This window comes from Vanessa tameamea, chromosome 25, assembly GCF_037043105.1.
Source record: "Vanessa tameamea isolate UH-Manoa-2023 chromosome 25, ilVanTame1 primary haplotype, whole genome shotgun sequence".
In the NCBI taxonomy this organism is placed as follows: domain Eukaryota; kingdom Metazoa; phylum Arthropoda; class Insecta; order Lepidoptera; family Nymphalidae; genus Vanessa; species Vanessa tameamea.
The window spans coordinates 4,925,190-4,948,968 of record NC_087333.1 but is presented as its reverse complement, the minus strand read 5'-3'; the positions used below and the strand labels follow the sequence as shown (position 1 = coordinate 4,948,968).

The 23,779-nt window shown below is 34.5% G+C and overlaps 2 protein-coding genes across 3 annotated transcripts in view; one reads left to right on the top strand and one right to left on the bottom strand.

Annotated features, from left to right (window-relative positions):
• Positions 1-10,603, bottom strand: part of LOC113396631 (calbindin-32) — a 176,641-nt gene extending 166,038 nt beyond the window's left edge. For both annotated transcript variants that reach the window (XM_064218954.1, XM_064218955.1), the window contains exon 1: positions 10,459-10,603. The gene's annotated coding sequence lies outside the window, so the exon portion shown is untranslated. The remainder of the gene's footprint in view (positions 1-10,458) is intronic.
• Eif2alpha (eukaryotic translation initiation factor 2 subunit alpha) overlaps positions 1-23,779 on the top strand; it is a 196,214-nt gene that overhangs the window by 80,200 nt on the left and 92,235 nt on the right. The window lies entirely within an intron of this gene.

Sequence of the window (23,779 nt, the reverse complement as noted above, 5' to 3'; positions counted from 1 at the left end):
AAACTTATGAGATGACAGAATAATATGTATTATATAACATTCTAAACAATAGATATAAGTGTTATTTATTTGCTGAGCGCGAAATGAACTACAAACAAAAATTAAGAATGAATTATACACACTTCAACACTTCACGTGGTAGGCCTCCGTGCAAGGCAGTCTGGATACCACTCATCATAATATATTCTACCACCAAACAGCAATACTTGTAGTGTTGTAATAACACGCGCAAGGGGCGTAACATCTTAGCTCCCAAGGTTGGTAGTGCATTGATTTTTTTAAGGATGGTTAATAATTCTTAGACCTCTCCTCTTAACCTTAGATGGCCTATATGCCAAGCCTACCTATTTTAAATAAAAACTAAACACTATTTAAGATTTGAACTCGGTGATCTTAGCTAAAGAGCCAAGTATTCCATCCTCTATAACTCGGTTCAACGTAGAAATTAAATAAGTAAAATCATAAAAGTTAATATTTCGATCAAGCCGTCAAAAGTTTTAACTTACTTAAAGCGCTTGAAGCGCAAACGAAGCGGTCTCGGCACTGTGTCAATCAAAGATTGTTTTACAGATTAATAATGCGTGATTAAATTGTATAAACAACCTTTCCATGTTAACCGCAATCCTCGAAAATTCTTAATAATTTCGTTATTACATTCTGATTTTACTGTTCGTGGAACCGACCAGAAAAATTCGAGGAAGTACAAAATGAAAATATATAAATTAACTAATAAAATAATATACAATGCGGGTTTTGTACGAACTATTTCATCATTAAAATTAATTTATCATCTTCTGCTAGAAATGTATTGTATTCAATCACACAAATTTTATTTGTTGGCATAACAGCTAGTCCTTTATATTTTATAATTTAAAAAAATAGTAACTATCGGTCATTAATTACTAATATTCCTATTTACCTCTATAATTAAGCTTAGAGCTAGTGCGAGGACAACAGCCCAAGGGATCGAGGGTAAATCATTGCGCTTTTGATGCTCAGGATCGCAGCACACGAGCCACCGGCCACAGCCACAAAATTCATGTATATGGACTCGCCGCACACGGTTGACACCGGTCGCCGCCACACGCTGCAATCAGCGAGTCCATAAAAGGTATGAAAACTACATGAAATATAGTGGCCGGTGGTGGCGTTCTGTGGTTGTTTAGCACGCGGTACTTTCACCAGCATCAAATCTATGTGCAAAATTACAGCTACATCAGTTTAAGAGATATTGTTTAAAATGTAGCAATGTTTAAAATAAGACACAAACAAAAAGATGAAACACTACGAAGCCTAAATAGTTTGTCTAGCATTCTGAACCGGCTAGCGACTGTCTGGATCCCTTTTTATATTTGCTTTTTTACCATAAATTCATCATTAATCTTACGAAAGCATGACGTTTAACCAATAAGTCAATACATAGTATATTATACATAAACGGGTCCAGTGAAAAAACGCCTTACGAAAATTACTAACAATTTATCTTAGTAGCAAATACTATGCAGAGTCAGTTTTTGAACCGAATACAGGATGCAGAGTTATTGAATTCCCATTATCAATTAGATGTGTAGAGTCACAACGCAAAAGAGTTAACGGGACTCTGCGCCCCGAGGCCAACAAAAGAATTATTAATTATCGAAACGACGTGAGCGTTTTTTGAGGCGAACAGATCTAGTTCTGGTGTTCCCCACAGTTTGAACACCTTCTTTGTTCCTTCGCTCAAAAGATGCCAATCGTGGCCGGCGCGATTGCGCGAGAAGTGATCGGCTTCCCTATTGTACATTCCTGGCAGATGGTGAGGGAGGAGTTCAACGTTCAGGTTGTCTATTAGTCCCAAGAGGTGTTTGGTCATCTCCAAATCGCTTGTTTGTAAAAATGTTTTGGTTTCATGAATTGATTCAATGCCCTCAAGTTGAAGATCACACGATTTTTTCCATTGTTCTTCGTTATAATGAAAAGTGGGGATATGAAAGATGGAGTTGGCGGTGCGGGCTCGAGAATTCGATTTTGAATCATGGATTGAATAAAGACATTACTGCTGAACTCGGAGTTTGAAATCTTCTCATTATGTCTGACGTAGGTAAAATTAATGGTGGCGTCTGGCTAAACGGTATGCGTGCAGCAAAGATTAATCTTAGAATTGCTTTGGGTGGATTTAATTTGGCCCACACAGTGTGATAAAGCATCAGACAGCCGCCTGAAAACTGCGTCCAGTCATTTGTGTTTATTTCTACTGTGCTGGTCTTTTCGCCTTTATTTTACATGAAACTCTAACGACTTGCGTACGGCTTGAAAAACGACGCAACAATTACTTCGAAATGGTGGCTTTCTTGGTGCTGTTAGTTAGTTACAGATTTGGCCACTAGTGGCGCTACAGGCGCGTTCACGTGACGGTAAAGTAGCGACATCTAGCGACAAGACGAGGAAAGACGATGCCCTCTCATAATGGACTTCGGACGTCAAACGGAACACATAATATAAATTTATATCAAGAAAGTTGAATAAATGGGCTATTACATAGTGGGTGGTACCTACCCTTGGCTTGCACCTTAACCTGCCACATAAATGTGTCGCGAATCATTGAATATTTAGTATTATCCGATGGTAGGAGAACTAAATATATACAAACTTTAGATTTAAATATTCCTTCAATATTATACATTACATATATTTCGTAAAAAAGTTATGTTTGTTTATAATACAACACTATTCAATAGGTCTTGATCAATGATGTCAATTTAATTTGTTTATACTCCTCTAGTCATTGCAATCGACTACAAGACGTTAAGTCCCTAATTACACCGGAATATAAATCATTCAAACTGCAACATTTCAGTACAAAAGTATTGACGTTTAGCAGCATTCACTACCCGGAGCACGTTCCGTAAGCGGGCGCAGCTACTGACTCTGCTTACTTACATACTTATTCTTATCTAACTTGAGTATGAATTGACAGGCCTGGGGCTTAGAACGCGAGGTCCGTGGTCATCGGACACCGAAATAAGAAAAGATCTTCCAAGAAATTCCAATACTAAAGGAATTTTCTGTACTTCTAGTCAATACTAATATTATAGATGAGTAAGTATCTATGTCTTTCTGTTTGTCTGTTGTTCTTTAAACTCCAAAGTCGGACATACTACTTCTTTATACCTAACCCCTAACGACCAACCCCTACAATACGTAAAATAACACATATTCTATTTAGTTTTATTTATTTACAAGTTTTCATGGTTTCGCCCGCGTGGGATCGATCGTGGGCTTAAAAATGTTGGCCTATGTCCTTCTTTAGGGTCCAAGCTTGCTCCATACTAAATTTTACCAAACTTTGTTTAGTGATTTTTCCACGAAAGCGTAACCATCAGACAGGCTGAGTTACTTTCGCGTTTATAATATTAGTATAGATAATACAGCACGATAGGTATATCGTGATACCTAAATGTATATGTGCAGGACAGTATCGTTCATGATAGAAGAGTTCAGAGAATAGACACACAATTTTAATTCCGTATTCAAAGTCTATATAAAAAGCAGGTTGATCGAAAAATACGATGAAGTCATTCGTGATAAAAATCCGGGCAAATAGTCCTTTTAGTGTTTTTGTTGCAGCCTGCGATAGAAGGGTGCACCGAGGAGGAAACTGCATACGTCGCAAAAAAATTCGATCTACGAACTTGCCAAACCGCAATTCTTTGATTTATTTCTTTCCCTTAAATGCAGGAATTGGGATTAAAAAGCCATTGAGGTAAATTTGAAACGTTTTAAGTAATTGTCTGTTAATCATAATTATTTATTTATTTTGATGTTTTCGTAATAAAATCCGCTTAAACAATTACAGTAATTCACAACCGAAACCGCAGGATTTACTACAGTGTGTGTGCACACATAACGCCCTCACAATTCACTCAATATTCCAACCAGTTTGAAGTCTTTTGTTATTAAATATACATCGACTAGCATTTCAAAATCATAGATTTTATCTATACTAATGTTACGTATGGTTACGAAACAAAAACATTAGCTCCATTTATTGTATTGATCTTGTTGTTACCGGGCTGATGTTCATTGGCGTAGGCGTTTGATATGGTAGGTTTTGATACGAAATCAAAATCAAAATATTTTTATTCAAGTATGAAGGCCAGTAATCATTTTATATATATATATATAAATATTGGACAACATCACATACATTACTCTGATCCCAATGTAAGTAGCTAAAGCACTTGTGGAAAATCATAAGTAAGGACGGTACCACAAACACCCAGACCCAAGACAACATAGAAAACTAATGAACTTTTTCTACATCGACTCGGCCGGGAAACGAACCCGGGACCTCGGAGTGGCGTACCCATGAAAACCGGTGTACACACTACTCGACCACGGAGGACGTCAATTGTCGTTATCAAAATAAAACACTCTGTATAAATATCATGCAACTAGTATTTTAGTTGATCCAGTGAGTATTCAATCATCTATCTTAGGCTTTGGAGGATGAGGACCGGCCGGAACCGGAAGATGAAGACTGATTAGAGAATGGCAGATCGAGTGGATGGAGTACGTTTCTGCGCGGTCCTTGTTGCAAGTTACGCAAACTTTTGGCAAACTCCGTATTGTATCGCGCCCATTAAAATTTACAAAAAAAAATACACAATTCAAATGTAATTCGTAGCAACGAAAAATTTGACGTATGTATTGCGCCAAACTACCATTGAGAAGATTTACACAAAGTGGAATATTTAACGTTGTATCACAATATGCTTACAACAATAAATATAAAAAATAATAAAGATCTTTTTAGAAGACACAGCGATAGTAATCTTATTATAAACGTAAAAAAAACCTAAAGCTAATACTTGTTGAATTTCAGGCAGGTTGTGTTATAAAAATTTAATTGTATTTAATTGACATAACTTTGTATTTCAAATGTTACAAAAGCGTTACCACTTTCTTGTCGGTTCTTCTACGAACCGGTTGAGCTTTACGGTTTAAGATTCCGCAGATATTTTTAACTTGGCCTATTCGTAATTTTATAATCTAATATAAAAAAAATCAATAAAATATAAATTCCCAAAAGGTTTTCATTTAATTCAATCCTGTGAAATGACAATCAAAAGTGCTTTTATTTCTCAAAAAGTGGCTCAAAGGCTAGGCTTGAATAAAACCCCGCTAATGTTCCGCTACTGGACAAAAATCATCATCAGAAGAGTGTTTGGATCATATTCGACTACGCAATTCCTGTGCAGGTCTCTCAACAAACTTGGGTGATATTATTCACGATGTTTGCAAATTAATTATTAACACACATTAACCACTGAAGAGGTTAAGATTTGAACCAGCCTTCGGTTGAAATCTACGTATGGCTTGGCTTTATCGGTTTAATAATTCAAACGAGTACGGTTTCTCTGTTCAATTAAATCCTTTAGCACGTAATTTGTAGTGCGTAGCTGTGTAACGACTTGGTGTACCATATGTTTACACTTATTTATTGATTTAATAATAAAGAATTCCAACAGAAGAACATATAAAAATACAAAAATGTTTAGAAATATTAAGGTAGAAACGAATAGAAGAAGATTTTTATTTGTAGAGATAAAACGTGTAATAAAACAGAAGTTCAAGTTACGAGAAGAAACCTTTAAATATAAACGAAACTAAAAAGTTATTGCGTAATTACACCTCTTTTAACAATTTATAAAAAAAAAACTACATCGCCTTATTAATTTAGCCAAACAATAGTTCAGTAGATAGCGTTTAAATGTACATGTGTTTGGTAGAGATTAGCCGATTATACGAGTATATATCGAGACCGACTAAGATATCTAAACTCTCGAGAAAAAAAAAAAAACAAAACAAAAAATACCTAAAACTCAAATTGTGATGCTGCCTGGTAATATAAACATGCTGGCACTTCGATATACAAATTAAAGACAACACACGCCAAAGGCATTAATAAATAAAAACTAAAACTAAATTATGAATGGAAGAGATCGCTGCTGAGCGATAAGGCCGCCTGTTGTACCTCATGCAACTTTTTGTTTCAATATTGTAATTTTTAGTTTTAAGATTGGGTGCAATAAAGTATAAATAAATAAATAAATAAATATGAATCACATTAGCAATTCCATAACAGTACATTAAATCATGTTGATTATGAGCTGGCCTAAAACCTAACAGTGTTGCTATTGTATTAAAATTTCAGAATATAGGGCTAAGGGCTAAATATATACCATAAATCCTTAATGGTTGGACCCTACGTTGCAAGTTTATCTGAAGCCCTATAATTCTGAGGCGTGGGCGAAGTTAATGAGGTAAGTAATTTGCGAATCTTCAACTTTATTTAAGACTTCCTATTTAGCAACACCAAAGTTGAAAGTTAATGACAAAATTATATCCTTTAATTATTAAAAAGGGTTTTTTTTTTTAAATAATTAATTGTTATGAAAAGGAAACGATTCAAAACTTCAATTGATACTAACTGTAGTACAAAATACAGACTATGGTCGCAAGATTAGAATTCATTGATTCCGAAATTTCCATGGTTGACTAAAGAAGGCCTTTAGCGATTAAATCGCATTTGGTGCACTATGTTATAACTAGATGAAAACCCGGCCTCGTTCGTGTTAAATAAATAAAACTAAACGAATACGGTTTATCCTTTACTTTTCATATAACATATAACTTTTTCATAAACTTTGATCTATATTTTTTTGTGTATAAGTTTCCATAGACGTTACCGTACTTATATATTATTATTATTTGAGACACATTTTCTGAACGCACCCGTAAACGTCAAACATGGCCGCCCGTTGAAATATTATGTCATTGAATTTTATGGATTTATTACCGAAATATCTCGATTATACGAATTTTACGGATATATGTTATCGTAAACTCCTTACTTAATGTAATGTAATTACAAAGGCCTACAAAATGTTAAGTATCTGTACCAGCACAAGGGATATAACATCTATAGTTTAAGTTTTGCGTTAATAGACATATTAACAGGACATTGGATTTTAAGTACTTGTAAATTAGTAGCTGTTCTACGAAGTTTCGCCCACGTTAAACCTTGCTGTTTAACCTTTCTCAATAAATGGGCTATCAAACGCTAAGATTCAAATCGGGCTACAAGATCCTAATATTGAAACTTCTCAACAAGCAATTTTCAAAGCTTAAATAAAATAACAATATAAAATAGTTTTCTTTGCAAAATAGATTCGTTTTCTTGGTGGTAGAGCTTTATGCAAACCCCATTTAAGTGGGTACCACACAGCCATTAGATTATCTACCGTCAACGACCAATATATAGTATTATTGTGATCCAGTTTTAATGGACAACATACATACAAATATATATTACAGAAAATTTTCGGTCAAAATTCTATGAGTACACAATTTTAGTAGGATCTTTATTAATAGAAAATAGGTGCTTCGAAAGAAATCTTGTTTCTAAATCGAGATAATTCCAGACTGTTTCTGGGCACTATTACTAGACAAAATAATTAGATAGGTGCGACCTTTCAGCTCGTCCTTCGCCATTCTACGAATCGAGAAAACATTATTACAATATATCTCTAAAGATAGTTTCTTTGTCAGAAACTTGTAAAAGTCAGACATCTGAAAGAGGTTTTATGTTTTCTGAGAATAATAAATACCTTTTTTGTATGACTTGTGATAATTATTTGGTGGTAGGGCTCCGTGCAAGTCCTATGTGTCTATGGGCGGTGATGACCACTTTTCATCAGATGCTCCATTTTTCAACTACATAGTACACAAAAAAATTATAATATTTACTAAAAAGGCGGGAGCTTTTTGGTGTACAGAGAACAGAATAGGTGGTTATTTTTTTGGGTGGGAGAGTTAATTGTGTAATTAATAAATATTCGATGTGATATTTTTTTTTACTTTAAGAACAGCAGCTCCAAGGCTCTATCTCAATTATATTGTTATTAGACATTGTTAAGTCTTTACTAAAATATTTCTTTTTAGAGTCGACTTTTTTTAGAATATTCTCTGCTCTAAAAGTACAGTTATATGTCAATTTTGTACTTAGATATGTATTTTTCAAATCATAATATAATCAAGTTTCAGACAAATGTGAATATATATGAGTTTACACGATTTTCTGTCGAAATACTTTTTAAAGAATACTTCATAAAACTTTAACTTTTTGTAACAAAACGTAAATCCGAGGTATTTTATCGCTTACGTTTTAATGTTTAAATGTCTGATCCATATTTGATGAACGTTGGAATTATTTTTTCTTAAAAATAAACCACAAATTTTATTCATTAATATTTAATTGTTAATTAAATTGCAAATTGTTCGAGCCATGCCGCCATTTTCTTTCCCATTTTGTCTATACAATCTCGTTGCCCGCGCTCTAAGTTCGAAATATAAACATATTTAAAATATTTCATATTTGTATAATGTCTGCGTGCGTGCTACGTGCCAGCATCTTGTATATACAATAATAACAATACCCTTTCTTGCACACAAAGACAAAACAGTTACGGCATAAACAAAATAACATATGTTTTATTATTATAAATATTAAACACCTTCGGAAAGTTAAATTTAAAATAAAAGTAATTCCACATATGAGAACTAAGATATTGAGCCAGAATAAAATCCTTTCGACCTTTCAATGGTACGTCATCACTGCCCATAGACGTGGACAGCAAGAAATATTAACCATCCCTCACATCGTGAATACTAAACTTATCTTGGGAACTAAGATGTCTTCTATGAAAAATATATATAAGAGCTAATACATACATATTACCAAGGTACACACTACACACGGGGCTAGTATTCAGGGCTGCAAAATTTAGCATGAGATAAAAAATCTACACGCTATCGAAATAGCTTTTCTTATTTTCCAAAACATATTTAAAAACGAATAAGTATTTTTATTAAATTAATAACTCTATATCCATTTTCGATATTATGCAAAATTTCATTAACGCAGCGAAATTTTTCACTCGGCACTGCATACTCTTGAATTCTTTTTTCAAAATATTCTACGCGATGTGATGTTTATTATCGAAATTTCGTCGTTGCGCCTGCAAAAGTCGCTATGTGTTTTTTTCTTATTTTTAGAATGTTATGCCGTTTTAATCGTTATTTCAATACGCACGTACTGTAAAAACAGTTTCGTTATAACTTGATATGTGACGTTCATACATCGAAAGCTACATAAATTGAAATAACGATTAAAACGGCATAAGAATCTAAAAATAAGAAAAAAACACAGTGACCTTTGCAGGCGCAACGACGATTTGCCCTTTGCTTAGATATTCATGATATTTTTTTAAATAATGTTTTTCATTGTTGTTTATTTATTATTTTCATTCATTGTAATCAATGTAACGAAAGAAATACATACACATCAATGTAATCATACATATGCAATAATAATTAATTAATAAATCATAATTAAACTTTTAATTTTATTTAAAGTATTCTTTGGTATTTAATACATTATATTATAACGATGTAAGTATTATTGTATAGCATGTTTAATGAGTTACAAATTCTTGTTCAACAATACCTTATTAGAGCTTTTTTTTTTTCATAAAATTGCCGAGTGATGTTATAATTGGCAATCGAGATTTAAAATCAGGGAGTCGAAAATGCGATCCCAAAATATTTGTTCGTTATTGATGGAACATTATTGATTTAAACAACGATCGAGCGGTTGACGTTCTCTATTTGACAGATAATAAGAATGAATGAAATAAAAATGAAGATCATAATAACGGTATACTTTTTTTTTTTTTTTTAATGTAGACTTGGACAAAGGTGTGAGTTAAGTCGTCATTAATAATACTGTATGGAGTTGAATAATTAAGGAGGATTTATTGAATAATAAATTAATGTACTGGCAACGTTTTTTTTTTAATATATATTATTAAATAACTAAATTACAAGTAGATAATGATGAAGAAATAAATAAATTACTTGATTTTGAAAATGCGTATAAAAGCCTACACAATGTATCCTAAATATAATCTATCATCTTGATTTCATTCTTCCCAAAATAGATGAATCTTTTTTTAACACCTGCTATTTTACCAATAATTACAAAGAGGATGTTAATAAGTTTATAAGGTTATTTATATTTTTCTACACTTAAAAAGTAACTTCTTTTCTTGATTATTTTTATTATTAAAGCCTTATTAATCTAAATATTTTATAATTTATACATTAAGTTATTTTTAGCTTGTTAGTTTGTTTTTATTTATCTCAATTTAAAACCAGTTTTATGTCGATATTGTCGATATAACATTAAAATATTTTTTTAAAGCTTAAAAAGTTCCTCGTTTAAGCAAAACACGGTCGTCACAAGATAACCAGCTGAGAGTATGAAAATACTAACAATTCACCCTCGCAATAGTGTTTTGTAAACGTAAGGGAATTTACAAATACACGTCATTATTTACAATTTACAGTACCAACCTCAGTACAGCGTTGATTTCTTTCTTCTCAGTCAGATAACATCAACTGCTGATAATTGTTTATGTGTTTGACACGATAACGCGATTCTGTAACGAGGAGACGTGTATCCGGTACGGGCTCCGAGCCGCGAATGAATGAAGCAGGGGTTGTTGGAGGGCGGGGCCGAGCCGGACAACCGTACTGAATTCGAAAGCCTCAACAAAACGTATCTATGGAAATAAAAATCGGCATTTCAACTTGGTCGGATTGCGGAAAACTCTAGCTGATTTTCTGAAGATTAACATGCCAGATGCGAGAGTCTCCACCCTGTAAAGATTTACAAGGGAAATAGTGGTTTCAGAAATTTCCGCCTAATAGCGATGTTTACTGTTGTAGTTGTCAGGGCCATTGAAATCTTGGTATTCGGTATTAATAATCTAATATGAACTACCAAGAACGCGAGATATTCGCATTATGTTACAAGTTATGTACAAATGCTTCTTATTAAAATGTATTATCATATATAATAAATACTAACGTTATGGATCGTGCAATATACTTGGGAAATTGACGTCGTTAACTTGCTTCGGACGATTTAATATAAATGAATATTTTCACTTAATATACATGTATAACCTCCATACAGTATTATGACGAATAAGGCCACTCCTTCGCCCGTGTTCACGAATTTTTTAAAAAAGCTTTACCATATTTCCACCGTTCGATTTTTATTTGAATCAATAACAATGTTCCCTAAATATCAACCAATAGCAAACGAATATGTTGGGATCACATCGTGGACTCTGATTTTAAATTTCGAATAGCATTATGTATCACAAGACTAAAATCAACATTTCTTATTATGTAATATTGTTAATCAAGAATTAGAATTAGTCCAAATGGACTTTGAAGCTAATGTTAGAATAAATTATGTTACCTACAAGAGGCGTGATGGCCCCATGGTTAGAACACATCAATAAGGGGCTATCATTCATCTCTTGATTTTCGATAAAGGAAAACATAGGAAGCAACATCTATGTATCCATTAACCCGCAGTGGCAAGGCTTCCCCTCATAAGGAAAAGCAATATTACTTTACTTTACTTGATAATTTTAAAATTCTTCATTCAAAGTGTAACTCCACGACCTAATGCCCCCACTGCTGACAGGAGGGCTGGTTCGTTTTTTGTTCAGAGAGTCGGAGTTGCGATTCAACGGGGAAATGCTGCTGGCATTCCTGCCGCCATTCCACGCGGTCAAGATTTATACAGTAACTATTTTTAATTCATATTTGTATATATTTAAGGACTTAGGTTTAATAAGTCTTACGCAAATAAACAATTTATTTATGATGTTACCTTTTCATTTTGCTAAGAAGCATTTCATAAATAGAATTTTGATATTTTATATATAAGCTTCCAAATCAAAGGTCACGCTGATTGGTTATAATAAGACCGAAGAGACCAATCAATATTCGTTTTATTTATACATAACTCGGGGCTTAACCGAACTCATTCCTTATTTGAATAAAACATATTTTAGCGCGATGCGAGATAAATTTCGTAATTTTTCTATATGAAACGTTTTAAGGGACATTTGGTGCAGTTTTATCTGCTCCATATACAACACTGGCGCTAAACATAAGAAAAAATACAAATAAGGAATGGAAAATATAAGGAATACCTAGCTGTTGCCCGCTGCTTCGCTCGCGTTTAAGGGGTAGGTCGTCAAGTGTTAGGCAGTAAAAGTAGCCTATGTCCTTCCTCGGAGTTCAAGCTTGCTTCATACCAAATTACATCAAAGTCGGTTCAGTAGTTTGGCCATGAAAGAGCAACAGATACACAGACAGTGCTTTCGTTTTCTGTGTCTGTCTGAATCTCCACTCTCTTCTTCCAAACCACTCAGGGGACCTTGTTTTGTCAAACTGTTGTTGGAAACTAACATTGCTGCCACTGGCTAAACCTCAGAATATATCTCAAAACAGTGTACTAGAAAATCGTAGGTCTTAATTAATAAGCCTACAATAAATTCTGCCATAGCGTGTGTTTATCTGTTAAGGTAAATTAATAGAAAACTAGCGCGAAGCCATCTTTTTCATTATAAATTCTTATTCAGATCAATAATATTTGTTATTTTGGATATTTAATATAAATTATAATTATTTACACCTTAAGATTCGAATGAATACTTTGAAACATATCATTGATTCTAGATTACGTGGAATCAAAAACATCGTTCGCTGTAGATCTGTTATTCTAACTAACTAGCGACTCGTCCTGGTTTCGAATGGGTGCACAACTATAAATGGCACTCACGAATAATGAAGCTTTTTACCAATTAATTTGTTTTTAAAATTGGATCGTTAGTTCGGCAGATTACCCCCTACATACAAACAGACAAATTTTACCTGAATTCCACTTTTTGACGTCGCGCTGAAATTTCAAATAGGCTTCCACACCACCACGATTTCTGGAAATGTCCATTTTCCTTCAGATGAGCCTCCTACCCGTGTATACGCAATACCATAAAACACTATATACAGTGTAAACTCTATATAACTCTATATAACACACAAGGGACTGTGTCTATTTTGACGTTATAGAGAGTTGTCGTTAAATGGAGAGAAGAAAAATCTATATTAGTAAAAGAAGAAGTTTATTTCCGACTAGTTTTAGTAATTAAATAAAAAACAATTCATATTTAAACGCTATTGCGTCTGCGTTACGTCTTTTGCTGCGCCAGTAATTTTATTGTATTTTTTTACTTATATATATTGAGGCATCTTGGTGATAAAAAAGTATTTTTTTAATAATTTCGCTGCTTCCAGAGCGGATTTCTTAGAATGTTCGGTTTTATGATGCCGACAGTTTTTTTACGGGCTAGGATAATAAAGCGACAAAAGAACGTACACGTCTCGGCAGTTTTTATTAATTTTGACAACTAAAAAGAACTTTTTTATTATTTATTTCTTATCGTTATTGAGATCATTGTATGGAAGACGAGCTGAACCAACCAAAGTCGAGTGAATTCGTCGCTTTAGGGAGTTTGTCCTTAAATCGAGTGACGTTCCATGGAGTTTACACTGTATATATACCTACATATATAGAGTCAATATCATATTCTAGATATGTATCTGCTTAATAAAATAGCGTATAAAAATGTATGGATCGTACAATAAGATGTTAATATGTGACAATCTAGACACGAGCATATATCCTTTGACGGCAAGTAAAAAGCAAATGAAAAACCATGTGATACCTCGTGCATTACGAGATAGAATTCAAACCATTTTCAATTGAAGTCTTCACTAACATGCAACTTATCCCCATATCGTATGTCAGGAGGCAGTTACGGAGGAGACTGTCAAGCGATGTTCAGTAATAATATAAAATATAAAACGCAAAAATGTATTAAAGTAGAATATTTAAAAAAGGCACGGGCAACTGTGAGCCCGTGGATGTTGTTAAATAATAAAAAAATAATATGCAACTTATAGAAACGTTGGTCTAAGGGCTAGCTTATAAGGTTTTTTTTTATGGTATAGGTCGGCGCACGAGCATATGGGCCACCTGATGGTAAGTTGTCATCACCGCCCATAGACAATAGCGCTGTAAGAAATATTAACCATTCCTTAGATCGCCAATGCGCCACTAACCTTGGGAACTAAGATGTTATGTCCCTTGTGCCTGTAGTTATACTGGCTCACTCACCCTTCGAACCGTAACACAACAATACTCAGTACTGTTGTTTGGCGGTAGAGCATCTGATGAGTGGGTGGTACCAACCCAGACAGAAGGTTATTAGTTTCGAAGAAGATTTGAGGCATTAAAGAAGATATAGGGTTATACCGTCGATACATTTTCAGTAGCAGTCTGGAATCTGGAAGTAGACAACGTTTAAGCTCCCGTGCCAGGGATAGTCCGTGAAGCCATTTATCCTGAACTTGAAATGTCATGTCAGAAACCCGTCCCATCGGAAAATGAACATGATTACATAGAAAGTGCACCTGTATTCAAACGCACATTAATGTATTAATATGATGTCTCGCGCAAATGGCAAGTTTCCCTTGAGAATAGAAGTTTGCCACAGCCCGAAATCAAGCAGGGAAACATTATTATCATAGTCTAAGCACTAATCAAATATCGAAATGTTCATCTCACGACGATCAGAGATATTTAATTCAAAATCTATATTAACAATTTAACCGTTGCTAGTTCGGGTGTGTTTGTTTATGAAAACGAAAATTTATATTATTGACAACCTAGTTATTGAGTTATAAGTATCTGAAAGTTCGATTTTGAAAAGTTGTATTCAAATTTTCAGCTCAGCACGGGCTTTGAAAGTCTTTGTTGCTTCGAAAATTGTACATATTTATCGTGTATGCTTGTGTGTGCTCACGTATATTTGTACGGTATGTATGTTCATAATCTTTGGCAAGTTTTCTGTAGGTACAAATGATACCATTAACTTCTTAAACAATTAATCAAGTGCTTGATTAAATCGAGGTCCACATTAGGTTTTTTTTTAAAACTTAGTTTATTCACCAAATTTTTAAAGTTTGACAATTTTGTTTTTTTTTTTTTTTCTAATTAAGCACAATCGCTAAGGCATCTTCTTTACATTAAAATAACTATACCAAATGGTATAAATCTAAGTAAAGCAGACTAAACCGAGTTTAATAATTGAATTTTTTACTTCGTCTAAATTTTCATGGAAAAAAATTATAATATAGCTTTTAATATGTATAATCTGTTTTCATCACTAGTAGGACATTATTAACCTGTTCTTAATAATGAGGATACGTTGTTTTGTAATGCCAAACTTCCAAACCAACGTACTACATAATAACATAATCAGCCTGTAAATTTCCCACTGCTGGGCTAAGGCCTCCTCTCCCGTTGAGGAGAAGGTATGGAGCATATTCCACCACGCTGCTCCAATGCGTTTTGGTGGAATACACATGTGGCAGAATTTCGTTGAAATTAGACACATGCAGGTTTCCTCACGATGTTTTCCTTCACCGCCGAGCACGAGATGAATTATAAACAAATTAAGCTGATGTAAATTCAGTAGTGCCTGCCTGAGTTTGAACCCGAAATCATCGGTTAAGATGCACGCCTTCTAACCACTGGGCCATCTCGGCTCGGATCAACGTACTAACGTATACCAAAAGATACAGCGTGAATCTCCACTAATATTATAAATGTGAAAGTATCTCTGTCTGCTACCTCTTCACTCTTAAACCGCTGAACCGATTTCGATGAAATTTCGTTTAGAGATAGTTTGAGTCCCGGGACATATGCTATTTTAATTCACCAATCGCGAGGGGAAGTGGGGCTGACGGTTTGTGCGCTATAGGTAATGTTATAAATTTGTGGGGGTAAACCACTTATAGCTTTAAATAGAGTTAATTCATGTGATCATACTATTTCTTTTTCTGATATGGGACATTTTTATCCAGAAATAATATATATAGAACTGTCTTAACAGAAAATATTGTGTGGTAATGACCTTAATCGGTCAAGTTGTTAAGGAGTAACACGATCACAAATAGACACACTGACGACTATACTCGAATATTTAAAGATATACAAACTTTTGATACCAATTCCTAGATTTTTCAGCAATGTAGAAATACATTTTGCATGTTTATTTAAATTGGTCACGAGCGAAAAATTTTATGATTTAAACATATTTCCTGACGACGTTTCGATACATTGCGCTTAAATCCAAAGCCACACATTCGTCGAACTATAAATAGAATTATTTAGGGTTGGATTTGAGAAAGCGAGGAAACGACTAATTCATAAGTTAGACATTTGGTCACGATTATTGGAATTTTTAAAATAATACTGAAATATTTATGAAATTATACTTTGAGCTGAGATCGCCCAGAAGCTAGCTGTGCAAGTTCCGCTTAGTTTTCATACGCTTAATTATTGCTTAGTGGTCTAATGTGTAGGAAAAATCGTGAGGAAACCAACAAGGGTTAGATATAATAATCAGACACATGCAATTGTGTATACAACCTTGTACACAATGTATCCAACAAGCATTGGGGGTTAGCCAATAAATTGCATGTAAATATATGTCATCCTAGAGTACAAGGTATTCCTTGTAATAATTCTCGAATCAATGATATCAGATGAATGCTGACGATGATAAGTGTATTAACAATTTCCAAGAAGCTTTACTCAAAGAGTATTACCAAATAACAAGGTTCCGTACAAAGTTAACAAAGTTTGTGAATATTTGCGCGAATGTGTGGCGCCGAACTGTTATTTACGTTTCACACTAAGCAGATGGCGGCAAAAATAAATTCACTTTGATCGAACACTCATCCTTTGATCTTTATGATGTAATAATCGATACTCGATCTTCGTCAATATTTTGGTGATTTCTTCCTAAGAATCATTTATTTTTAAAAGCATACATTTTTAATGTTCTTCGATCTGAAGGAGAAGTATCGATTCTAGGTCAGATACTTCAGAGATCTCGTTTACGTTTTATTTATGTCAAGAAAACGCTGATGTTTCAAACACTCCTTGAAACATTTTACTAGCGGTGAGGCATTGTGGCTCAGGGCTATTATATCTTTAGCAGTTATTTACTTATTTAATAGCAATACTTTGTATTTTTTGTATAAATATTTTTTTTTTATATAAATATTGGACAACATCACATACATTACTCTGATCCAAATGTAAGTAGCTAAAGCACTTGTGTTATGGAAAATCAGAAGTAACGACGTTACCACAAACACCCAGACCCAAGACAACATAGAAAACTAATGATCTTTTTCTACATCGACTCGGCCGGGAATCGAACCCGGGACCTCGGAGCGGCGTACCTATGAAAACCGGTGTACACACTTCTCGACCATGGAGGTCGCCGTTGTATTGTTATTTGACAATTTGAGTGAGCCAGTGTAATTACGAATACAAAGAAAAAAACAATTTAGATCCCATGATTGAGTTTTTCATGTCATAGTTGGGCGGACGAGCGAATGGACATAATGGTGAGTGGTCGCCATCGCCCATACACGATGTCGCTGTAAGAAATAATGAGCATTCCTTATATTGTCAATGCGGCACCAACCTTGGAAACTAAGATGTTATGTCCCTTGTGCCTGTAGTAACTTGTCGGCACATTGTGATTGATAACGTGAGCAGTGTTTCGTATCTCTTACACCGATAGGATATAAATAAATAAATACTGGACAACATCACATACATTACTCTGATCCAAACGTAAGTAGCTAAAGCACTTGTGTTATGGAAAATCAGAAGTAACGACGGCACCACATACACCCAGACCCAAGACAACATAGAAAACTAATGAACTTTCTCTACATCGACTCGGCCGGGAATCGAACCCGGGACCTCGGAGCGGCGTACCCATGAAAACCTGTGTACACACAACTCGACCACGCAGGTGCTCAAAATATAAATAAAATATGTGGGTAATATACACCATCAGAATTCAAATGACTGACCTTGAAATTATTAAAAAAGACAAACTATTATTCCAATGTATTAAGTATTTGAAGTGTTAAACTTCTAACAATTTGTCCGATTCTTGGAAATAAATCACATTGAGAAAACTGCAAGGGGCGTGTGAATTTTTTAGTAGAACCCGCATTCAAACAAAGACTTCAAAGAAAACGCAGCAAAGAGGACCGGACGGATTCCGACCTTAAGCATTCAATTACATATATATAAATATATGTGTGTGTGATTGAATGTTTAAAATCTATATTTTAATAATTTGCAACCAAACCAACGTTTACTATTTATTAATAATAATTATCTACTATTCTACACCATATTGTACAAAAAACAGTAATAACTAAAGCTAGGGAAGATGTACAAATAGTCGCTTTTTTTTCGAATGGACAGTTTGTGTTGGCCAGAGAGGCCTCTACAGCGTCACCGGGCTGGTGGGCGAGTCGCGGAAGACTCTGCCGGATGTTGAGAGCCCACTGAAGGGCTATCAGAATACGCGCATCCTAAGGGCGCTTCCTGTGAGGCCGGACCTCGGCTTAGGCCACCGTCGACGTCTGGAGGGAGGACGTTGTGAGAGACGTTGTGATTTTTGCTTAACTAATTAACCGAACTACATGACACCACACCACCCTCTCACGGGAGCGCAACCACGGCATATTTATGGCGATATTTTTATGGTGAGCCAATAGTTATGTCAATTACATATCAAATGTTAAATCTAAAGAATATTAACCCAGTAATATAAACCGACTGAAAGAGATCCTTTTTAGGATTGAGTCGGTACACGTTTAATTTCAAATAACATTAAATATTTTTTATAAGTTAACTGGGTGAAAAATTACGGGACGTCCGCTGAAATTAAAATTTCGAAAAATCCTCAATCGGAGCAAAACACTACCTCAACATTACGAATGGAAGGTCTCCTCTGAATTTCAAGTTTCTTTGTTTTATTTTTCAACTTGTTCTTCGTCGTTCGACTGCCTCGTCGGTCTGGCTTGCTTTTTATGTCGATTCAAGAGTATCAAGTACCCAAACTTACTCGTAGGTCCTACCGAATCATAAATCATATAATGTCATCTATAGAAGTGTATTAAATTTGAATATATAGATACGTTTACTACTGGCAATTTTAATTTCTCACAGGACTGAATTCTGAACTCCAAGCGTATGAATTAACAGAAGCTGACCCCAAATAATAATAATGTCAGCTTTTTAATAAGAATGAGAATAGTTAAGCATAGTCCACCACGCTCGCCCAGTGCAGGAAAGAGTTAGAACGTTGGTTCGACGCAAGAAGAATTCCTCACGACGTCTTCTTTCACCTTAAGAGCCAGATAACTATTTATATGTGAGAACGGAAGGCAAAATAAATAGTAAAACCAATTTATAAGTAAACAAAATATATTTAATATGTCGGCATATCCGCCTCTTATCACGTGATCTGTCAAACATCAATATACATAACGAACACCGAGGACTGGAGGGGCGGCCATGGGGTGAAAAGCGACAGTGAGTCTTGGTTCGTCGCAAAGTCCGCTCGGATTCACGTGCTCGGTGGACGTTAAGTTCTGATTCAAAGTTAGCTATAATTATTATAAGATTGTGTAAATTAAATTGTGGTACCGTCTCCTTACCCGATAATCCACGCCTACTCGAAGATGACCGACAATTACGATGATGCTGAAAAGGCTTTAAATATAATAGCAGATAATTACTTCTTTCTAATCACTGATTACAATGAATTCCATATAAAACAATTAAGTTAAACTACATTATTACAGAATAAATACAACGATACGCTCACCTGGATTATTACCAAATAAACAGTTCAGAGCACCGATAGTGCCGTGTTCAACACTGAACCACTTCTGATCTGTTGACATCTGTCGAGCTTCTTATAAAGACTTGTCATTTGAGTCAATTACACAACTGTGTTATAAGACCGGAACTTGATTAAAAATATTATCTCCCACATATACGCCGCTAATAAATACGGACATAACTTCGAATAGTAAGTAGTAGTTTAAAATAATCAGTCGTTACAAACAATAGCTGAACATTTTTGCCGCCGAAAAATTTCACGGGCGAAGCCATTTTCAAATGGTTTATAATAGAACTAATCTCAAAATCAAATATTAACAATTAACGGATAAATACGATACAAAACAATAATCGTAAAAAAAAAAACGAAACACTTAAACAAAACCGAAATACATTATTAATTTTACGTTTTATCGTCATCGAATTGCAAATCGATCGTGTAGGGTTGTTTAACAAGTTCGATTCGAGCAATAAAAGGATTCTATATTCGAATAATCGTTAATGTATCGAGTGTGTTTGTAATCGAATAGAAACGAGTGTTTATAATCATACACTGTACGTTGTTTACAAAACTGTGAACGTAACAGATTCTAAAATTGTTCATCGATTCGATTTATCTTACGCAATCTGTTTATATAGAGGTCATAAATTTATTATATTTAATTGCTACATTTATCTGTGATGAAAGTTTGTTCGGGAGTTATTTTATTATGTGTATGTACATATGTTACACTCTATAACCTAAACATGTGAATATATTTTGTTGATTTTTCTGTTATGCAAAGTTGCTCGAGTTAATCGACCTTTTCAATGTGATTTTGTTCAAATTGACCTATTTAAAGAAAAAGGGTTCTGTACAAGGATAGAAATTCATCATATACATATATAACATGACATAACATAATCAGCCTGTAAATTTCCCACTGCTGGGCTAAGGCCTCCTCTCCCGTTGAGGAGAAGGTATGGAGCATATTCCACCACGCTGCTCCAATGCGGGTTGGTGGAATACACATGTGGCAGAATTTCGTTGAAATTGGACACATCCAGGTTTCCTCACGATGTTTTCCTTCACCGCCGAGCACGAGATGAATTATAAACAAATTAAGCACATGTAAATTCAGTGGTGCCTGCCTGGGTTTGAACCCGAAATCATCGGTTAAGATGCGCGCGTTCTAACCACTGGGTCATCTCGGCTCTTATATACATATATACTCGGGCAATTTAAATGATTTATGTACATGGAAAGTATAGAAAAGCAAAGGTTGCATTACAAAATTTTTAACTTGTTGATAGGGCTGTGCAAGACTGTCTGGGTAGATACCATCTGCTAATCAGTGCCATCATATATTCTACCACTAAGCAACGATACTGTAGTACACAAAATATGTAATATTACGTGCTTCAGTATGAAGGGTGGGTAAGTGACGAAATATATATTTTAGTTTTCAAGGTTAATTGTAAAGAATTGTTAATATTTCTTGAGAGCCGAGATGGCCCAGTGGTTAGAATGCGTGCATCTTAACCGATGATATCGGGTTCAAACCCAGGCAGGCACCACTGAATTTTCATGTGGATAATTTATGTTTATAATTAATATCGTGCTCTGCGGTGAAGGAAAACATCATGAGGAAACCTGCATGTGTCTAATTTCAACGAAATTCTGCCATTGGAGCAGCGTGGTAGAAAATGCTCCAAACCTTCTCAAAGGGAGAGGAGGCCTTAGCCCAGCAGTGGGAAATTTACAGACTGCTAATGTAATGTAAATGTAAATTCTAATAAGCTGGTGACCACTTATTATCAATTGACCCATTTGCTCGTTCTTCTATCCAATGAATATAAAATATACAACCTAGCACGAACGCAAGTCTTCAGAGAAAGAAAGAAATTGAAATAAAATTAAAAAAAATCCTCTCGAAGTAACCTCGGTGAATTTAAACCTGATAATATCAAATTAAGTCGTAAAAAGATTAAATGCTCGCTTTGTACTGCAGTGCAGATCTCGCTGTGGTGGGTTATGGGGCTGTTATGACCACTCTCATGAATACATTAACATAATATCATTGTAATATTCACTGTTTTTGAATTCACTTTAAGCGGAGACTTAATTGTTTTATTTCACGACTTTATTTTAAGAATATCACAAAAATGTAATCATTCTGTTATAGTTTTATCAAAATCACGTCAAGCCTACTACTGGCTATTCCTCGTAGGTTCGGAATTGGCCATCCGTCCACGCCTCGTTAAAAAATCATATTCCTGTATGTTGCAGACTTTTCTCTATTAGCGTCTTAAAAAAAAAACCCAAAATTTATCAACTCATAACTTACATTGTAAAAAGTACCCAATATTAATAATATTCTTATAACAATAGACGTAATTCTTTAAGTTAAATTTTTTATAAAGCTACAAGGATGACGAGAGTGCTACCTTAAAATAGAAAGACAAAGATATACATAGAATTTGTACATATCAAGGATAAGGTTGGGCTATAATCTAAAATGCTTTCAATATTTAAGTATCGTTGATCCTTTACAAGGACATTACCCATTAGGAGAAAAGGTTACGAAGTTTTATCCTCGGCACTGTTCCACTTTAGTGGTGAGTATTTTTCTTTAACTCTTAAGACACGATGCGAGTGAAATTTCAAAGTTTAATTTGAGTGCAAAGTTCCATCGTCGTTACAAAATGAAACTTCTGTCACGTGCACTGACGTGTTACTAATATTGAATACGAATGATATATTTAGATGTTTGTTACTAAACGCACGAACCTTTTTATAGAAAAATGTTGAACTGCCTCGTTGGTCTTATGACTAGCTTATAAGGTTGCGGATCCCGTGGTCTTGGATTTAAACCCAAGGTCAGACTAAATTGGTTAAAAATTGATTGGTGGAAAAAGCCCTGCCAGCTCTGAGCCTGGAAGTTAGAAGTGTACTACCGTATCTCGAAAGTCTGGTCCTGCGCTTGCCATCCCATCGGATTACAAAAATGAATTGATAGAGAGTGTACTTGCAGATACATTTGTGAACTATAATGTCAAAACACATACAAATAAATTATCTTCCAAAAGAGGACAGGATACTTTAATATTCACTATATAAAAATTCATTTAATTCAATTTTCTGAATTATGCTACCGTCAAAAATACTTAGTATTGTTAAGTTCCGGTTTGAAGGATAGATGAGCCAGTGAAACTACAGGCATAAGGGACATACTACCTTAGTTTCCAAAGTTGATGACGCACTTATTTGAGAAACTGTTAATATATCTTACAGCACTAACATCTATGGGTGATGGTTACCACTCAACAGGTTGCCCATTGGGGCCAAACAATAAAAAACAGATTTGCTCAAACAATTCAACAAAAAATTCCTTTGTCGCGGACAAGATAAATAAGATCCATGCATTGACCGAATTCAAATCCACAATATCTAATATCTCAGTCCATAAAACTTTATTTTGATTCGATCTTAGTACATATTCAGCAACAACAACCCAAGAGCAAACCGAAGAGGTGATATAATCCCAATGTATGCGTAGGACAGACAAACAGAACAATGACATAACCAGAAATATAGCTAACTTAGCTCAGACTATTTTTATTGTTTTTGTTTTGATGGTCTCATGGATATAAACGAGGGCTGCCCCAAAAACGTTCCGCTGACTGATTTTCCATGATGCGAAAAGGATTATTTTTTTTTATAAAACTTAACGGTTATATAAATAAGGCGATTTTTAATATATCTATTTTGTATTAAAACGTTGCATCGTTTTTTAGAAAAAGATCATTAATTTTCTATGTTGTCTTGGGTCTGGGTGTTTGTGGTACCGTCGTTACTTTTGATTTTCCATAACACAAGTGCTTTAGCTACTTACATTGGGATCAGAGTAATGTATGTGACGTTGTCCAATATTTATTTATTATTATTTATTTATTTATTTAATGAAGTTTAAATAATCTTCAGCATTCTATTTCAATGCCGAAGATTTTTTTGGAACGAAGTTCTTTTACAGTAGA